At 42.9% G+C, this 6,468-nt stretch overlaps 1 protein-coding gene across 1 annotated transcript in view; it reads right to left on the bottom strand.

The window, feature by feature from the left end:
* Cep295 (centrosomal protein 295kDa) overlaps positions 1-574 on the bottom strand; it is a 54,036-nt gene extending 53,462 nt beyond the window's left edge. The window contains 1 exon segment of the mRNA XM_013511832.1: positions 492-574. The gene's annotated coding sequence lies outside the window, so the exon portion shown is untranslated.
* Between the last annotated feature and the right edge of the window lie 5,894 nt (positions 575-6,468).

Below are 6,468 nucleotides of genomic sequence, written 5' to 3' on the forward strand. Positions count from 1 at the left end.
AAAAAAAAAAAAACACTAAACACACTTTAAGTACTAAAGATCTGTTTGATGGACACTTTTACAAACTGAATTTGTGAAATAACATAGTAGAGAAATCAACCGAGGTGGACCCCAAGAGAGCTCGCTCTTTACAAGAACGACCCCAGGAAAGGCTCAGAGGCTACAGGGCTCCCGGCCACATTCTCGGGTGACTCGGGGACGCGTGTGCGGCGGGACCGCCACGCAGCCCCGGGGAAGCTCAGGGAGCCGGAGGGCGCAGAGGAGGCCGCGCTCCCCGCCCGGAGCGCACGCAGCGCCGCGCTGGAGGCCGGCAGCCCGGTCCCCACGCAGCCCCAAGCCTGCGCTCGTCACGGCAGCCATCCGCCCGCAGCCAGGGCCCTCAGCCTGCCAAGGCCGGAGGCGCGCGGACCAGGCTGCGTCCCGCGCGACCCCTTTTTTCGGAGCACACTCACAGTTCCCGGCCTCAGGGAGCCTGTGCACCCGGCACTTACCTAGGAAGGGGAATCCAGCGGCCAGAGTTGTACTCAGAGAAAGAAGCCCAGCAGACCCTCCAGAGCAGCTTGCCAACAACCGTTTGTGCGCCTGCGCGGCGGTCAGCGCCCATCGTCACTTCCGGCATTCAAACCGCCCGCCAATGGTGGGGACAAATCGCGGGCATCTGCCAGGTCCCGCCTCCCTCGGGGCCGCCGAAGGGCCCCGCCGCGGGAAAGTGCCCCGCGCACGCGCTCTAGCATGCGCTTTGCTGCGTAGACCCTGGTTTCTCACATTTGCCAAGGCTTTGAGGATTATTTCGATTCTCCAAACTCTCCCAACGTGCTTCTTTTACAGATCTACCAAGAAGAAGATATTTTCCAGGATCCGTGAGGGTTACTTTTTTTTTTTATTGGTGCATTTTAGATATACATAATGATTACATTCATCATAGAGAATTTGTACCTGTACATAATATATCTTGCTCCTTCTCTTTTCCCATTCCCCTCCCTTCAACCCCTCTTCCCCTCCTTATTTACTAAAGCTTTATTTGCAGTTTTTCCTTTTGTCTTTTTTTTCTTGTCCTTTTTTCCCTCTCTTCCCTCCCCCTCCCTTGTTCCTCTCGTCATTTGAACATTTTTTTGTCCTATTTCCCAATAGCTATTATACATTCTGGTCCTTATTTACACTTTTGGTTTCTTACACCAGAGAAACAAACCATGAGGGTTACTTTAGTTTTAAGATTCTATGATGAAAGATGTCTTGAGACCTACATCCTTTTATGTACTGACAGCACAATTCATTTACCCTATTATGTGCAGTAGGTGTCTGATAGCTTTCAGTTAAGCCTGCAGTTCATAGGACCATGAGCTCTATCATATTACTGTGTGCCTCTACAGATATTCGGGATCTAGAACATGTCGCAGACTTAACTTGCTATTATAAGTGACCTATAATCAGAGAGGGAGTGAGCATAGGTTCATACAATACAGCTTTTCTTGAGCATCTACTGTTGCCAGGTGTACTGTGCCAGGTACAGAACAGACAAGGATAAATGGATTATCACTCTCCTAGATTTCACAGACGACAGGATTAAACATATTAGGAATCAAAGAATTGGAAAATGGGAGTGGAGATGGGAAGTTTGGCTGAATTGTAGAGAAGAGGTCAGAAGGGGTAAGTATAGAAGGCAGGAAAACTGATGGAAGTACTGCAGGAAATTAAATAGTATTGAAGATGCAGAGAAATGGGTAGATTAAAGAAACAAATAGGAAGCCAGATATCAGGTATTGGTGATTATATGATTATGATAGGCAACTGAGTGATGGGGATAATATCCTAGTAGAACACACAGGATAGAAGAACAAGTTGGAGAGGGGGAAGTATACAGTTAAGCTTTGAATATTTTGAATTTGAGGTGTTTTTTGGATAGTTATACAAAGGGATAAATTCCAGAAATGTTTAGGATGAAAAATTAACAGCATTTGACAAACAGTTGCATGTGAGGTTGATGGAAGAGAGAGAATAAAGTTAATCTTACAAGTCACTAGCTTCGATAGCAGTGTTGATTCTTGATTCTCAAGGGAAAGATCAGTTAGTAATAGTATGTAGAGAGGTGTCTTAGTTACTTTTTCTCTTTGCTGAGACAAAATACACAAGACCCATAAGTTAAGGGAAGAAAAGTTTATTTAACTCACAGTTTGTGGAGGTTTCAGTTCATAGATGACTGACTCCAAGGCAGGGTGGCATGGCAGAGGGGCATTGTGGAGGAGAAACAGTCCATGGCAAAGTAGTGCAGGCAGAAGGCAGCAATCAGCAAGTGAGAGACAACCACCACACCAGCCCTCTTTCTGTCTCTTAGGATGGTTAGCACTCACACTCTTAATCCCAGCATCATATTCTTGATCCAGGATCACATACCCTGGATCCACCCACTCCAAAGAGCCCCTCCTATGACTACATGAGGCTTATGGGGGCATCTAGATACAAGCCATAACAAGAGGTCTTTCACATTTTGAACTCCAGGTACCCATGGAACATCCAGGGATGTGAAACAAAGAACCAAATGCTTTGTGAGGGAGCCCTCAAGAAAATTTAGGCTAGATATATAAGGGCTTCATTGTCATATGAATAATAACAAAAACACAAGATCACTTAAGTAGCATTTATGGAGTGAGAAAGCAATAAACTAAGGACCAACCTAAGAAACACCAGACATAAAGACAGGGTGTCAGAGTAAGGAACTCTTAAGTAGACAACAAAGAAATACTGTAATCCCACCTTAGATTTACAGACTAAGAAATGGAGAGATCCAGTTACTTGATCAGGAATACATGTTAATGGAAGGGCGATCTGAAGATTAGAATTTACATTTCTTCCCAAATATTTGAGTTCTTCCCTGCCTCCCTACCCATTTCTGTCACATTTATCCTGATGAATAATTGTATTCATTTAAAACATATTCTTCAACCTCCTTGACACAGATTCAGAGATACCCTTTTTTACCCAACAAAAAGTATACCTATTATTTCATGCTTCAGGCTAGGCTAGTGCCTGGCCATGGCTTCCAGAAGCTCCCTGCACTATGCCCCCATGCTGTTAGGAATTTTTATTGAAGTGAGCTGTATATGAGGCTCCCTGTTGAATAGACTTCAAGATCCCTGAGAACCAGGAGTGCATTTTGCTCAGTTGTTTGGCACATAGAGCTTCTCAAATGTTGTAATGAATGAGCAAAATACATGCTCCACTTGCCCCTGGCACCCTGGGTAGAAATGCCAAAAATGGACATTCTGAATTTAGGCTTGTTCTGTTTTTCGTAGCAAACAAAAAAGAATCAAAGAAATCGCCTGTGAGCTCAAGTCAGAGCATCAGACTTAGCAGTACAATTCTGATATTTTCTACCTGTGGAACCATAAACCAATGAGCTTTAGTTTGTGTTCTGTTTCTGTATTGCTGCCAACCGTACCACCCTGGAATGTGCAAAATGGCTCACTCATTTTGGCTGGCAGTTGGTGTTTGCTGTTCACTGAGAGCTGAGAGCTTGGCTGGAACTGTTGACTGGAGTGCCTGTGCCCTCTCCATCTGGCTTGGACATCTCAGTCCCTGGGGCTAGGTTTGGAAAGGGAGTGTCCTAAGGGTGAGCATTCCCAGAGAAAGAAAGTGCAGGTACTCTGGAAGACGAGGCTGATGAGAAGTTATAAGTTCTGCCACATTTTATGTGATAAGTATCATAAGGCCCGATCAGAGTCAAGTAAAGGGAATATGAACTCCATCTCTCAATGGAGAGAGTGAAAGAGAACTTGTGGCCATCTTAATCTGTTCCTTTAATAATACTTGATCTGCCTTCTTCACAATATGGTTGAAACTCAAAAGGCAAGAATATGAGAACACTTTGTACACTCCAAGGAAGTATTTAAGTATTAGGTAAGTTAACAGCTATTTTTTTTTTTTCTATCTAATACATTTCTCTCCTCCTCCGGTACTGACTTAGCTCTCCAGGATGCAGGGCTGGGCATGTGATCCAGACTGGACAAACTGAAGTTTTTTTTTAATCACCCTTGCAGTTATGTCTGGATTTAGGCCAAGAATGGACACATGACCTAAAATGAACCAGTAAGTATTTGTGGGTTTTGTTTTGTTTTGTTTTGTTTTGTTTTGTTTTGTTTGTGACAGGATCTCTCTATGTGGTGCAGGCTGGCCTTGAACTCACGGCTCCTCCTGCCTTAGCCTCCCAAGTACTAGGATTGCAGGTATGTGCCACCACTGCTGGCCAATTAGTTTTTCACCGTAATTTTTTCTCTAGATCCAGCAGAAAATGAATATTTCTCTCTCTTGGTTCATGTTAAGATGTGAATCTGGAGCTTACCCAGGAAATTCCCCGCCATGGTATCCCCCACAAGCTGGTATGAGAGCATGAGTCTGACATGAAGCAGGGAGCACAGAGAGGGAGCCCTAATAGTGTTCAGGCCTCTGGATCCAGCCATCCCTGAGGTCAGCAATATACCTTCTCACTCTATCTCTTACAGGAACCATTGAGTCCCTCCTTTTATTTAAGAAGCTTTGAATGGGAGCTATTGTCTGTTTGTTTTTTCCAGTACTAGGAATTGAAGCCGGGATTTCACACTCAGCCAAATCCCTAGCCTTTCTTTCTGTATTTTGAGACAAGGCCGGGTGTGGAGGCGCACACCTGTAATCCCAGCACTTGGAAGGCTAAGACAGGAGGATCACTGTGAGTTCAAGGCCAGCCTGGGCTACAAAGTGAGCTCAAGGCCAGCCTGAACTGCATAACGAGACCCTGTCTCAAAAAAAAAAAAAAAAACAAAAATATATATATATATTTTGAGACAATTTCTCACTAAGTTGTTCAGGCTAGATTTCAACTTGTTATCTCCTCCTTCAGTCTTTCAGTCTTTCGGTCTTTCAGTCTTTCAGTCTTTCAGTTTCACCTAACTGGGAAATCTTAAGTTTTTCACATTAAAAGAGGCTAAATGTTTATGCTTAAATTCTTATGGACATATAACATCTGGGCCTCTTGGAAAATAGAACAGAATAACGGTTAAAAATTTGGACCTGTAGTCCACCTTCCTGGATTTGCATTTCTGGACTGCAAGGCTGACTTTGAGTCAGTTACTGAACCTGCTGAAAGTCAGTTTTCTACCTCTAAAAGTGATACAGTAAAGTGCCCAAAAGGTTGTCCTGAGGTTTAAAGCTTGTAAAATAATGCCTAGCAAAAAATATGCAAAAAAGTTAACTATTTTGGCTTTTATTTCAAAACATTCATTTTTAGCTAAAGGAGACAAACGAAGAAAAATAATTAAATTTGGTCATTGATGTTTTGGGTTTTATTTTTAATGAGGTCCTTATATACGATAGATCTAGGGAAAGGTAGGTATGTTTAGCTTCCAATGTTGTTTGCCCATTGGCATGAACACTGACATCAATGATCAAGAGGACGAATTGCCCCTAGGCAGTAGTGACATTAGAGTGACTGCTTTCCATGTACCTCTACTTTTGACATGCTGCAGGCATGTACCAATTACAGAAATGCAGCAGAAGCCATTGAGAGTTGGAGATATTTGAGATGTTTCTCTGATGGTAATGGTTTCACTATTCTGAGTTCACTTTAATCTATATCCACATTTGGTGTGCAGAACTGACATATAAATGGGGGGAAACTACCAACAGTTCTTATGTATAAAATAAAAAGGAGAGAATTTCCGCAAAGACAGAAGTAATCAAAGAATTTCCATTTGATATCTGTAAGCTGCCCTTTCTTTTCCTGGTATAAGCACAAGAGTTTGGAAGTGACAGTATATCAAAAGGAATGAGATCCGGGTGCAAGAGAGGGAAGAGGACTGAGAAGGACTCTTCAAAAGTGTGTTTATTTTTTAAAAGAATGGAGCAAAGATCGAATTAAGAAAAAAGTTGAACTAAAAATTACTCCTTTACTTAATCAGAGTAAAAAATGAGAGGAAAGATTAAATTCATCAGTTCCATCTTTTAAATCTATATTGGCATACTGCCAATATGATATTTATCAAAATCATTAATATTTACTAAGCCCTCAGTGTGTTAGCAGCTTTAAAAGGCAGGGAAGTCTAAACAACCGAGCGGGGGTTGTCACTGACAAACGAGAAAGGCATACAAACAGTTCAGAGAGACTGGAAAGGGTAAGGAAGTTTTATATTTGGAGTCAGAAGATGTGGGTTTGAACATCTGCTTGACCAGCAGTTAACCTCTCTGAAGCTCAGTCTTTTTCTCTAAAATGGGGTAAATATACACAGCACTTCCAGGTGTGGTGGCACATGCCTGTAACCCCAGCACCAGTAACCCTGGCAAAGCAGGAGATCGCAAGTTGCAAACCTGGACTATAAAGCAAGACTGTCTGAAACAAACATGAAATGTTAATACCTATGGCATCTTATAGAAAACAGCTATAAATAGTCTTCCGGCTGGCTAGCTTCCTGCCTGCTGGCTCCCTGAGGGTGGGCCCCTAGC

The sequence above is a fragment of the Chinchilla lanigera genome, unplaced genomic scaffold, assembly GCF_000276665.1.
Source record: "Chinchilla lanigera isolate Chin_1 unplaced genomic scaffold, ChiLan1.0 scaffold00013, whole genome shotgun sequence".
NCBI classification, from domain to species: Eukaryota; Metazoa; Chordata; class Mammalia; order Rodentia; family Chinchillidae; genus Chinchilla; species Chinchilla lanigera.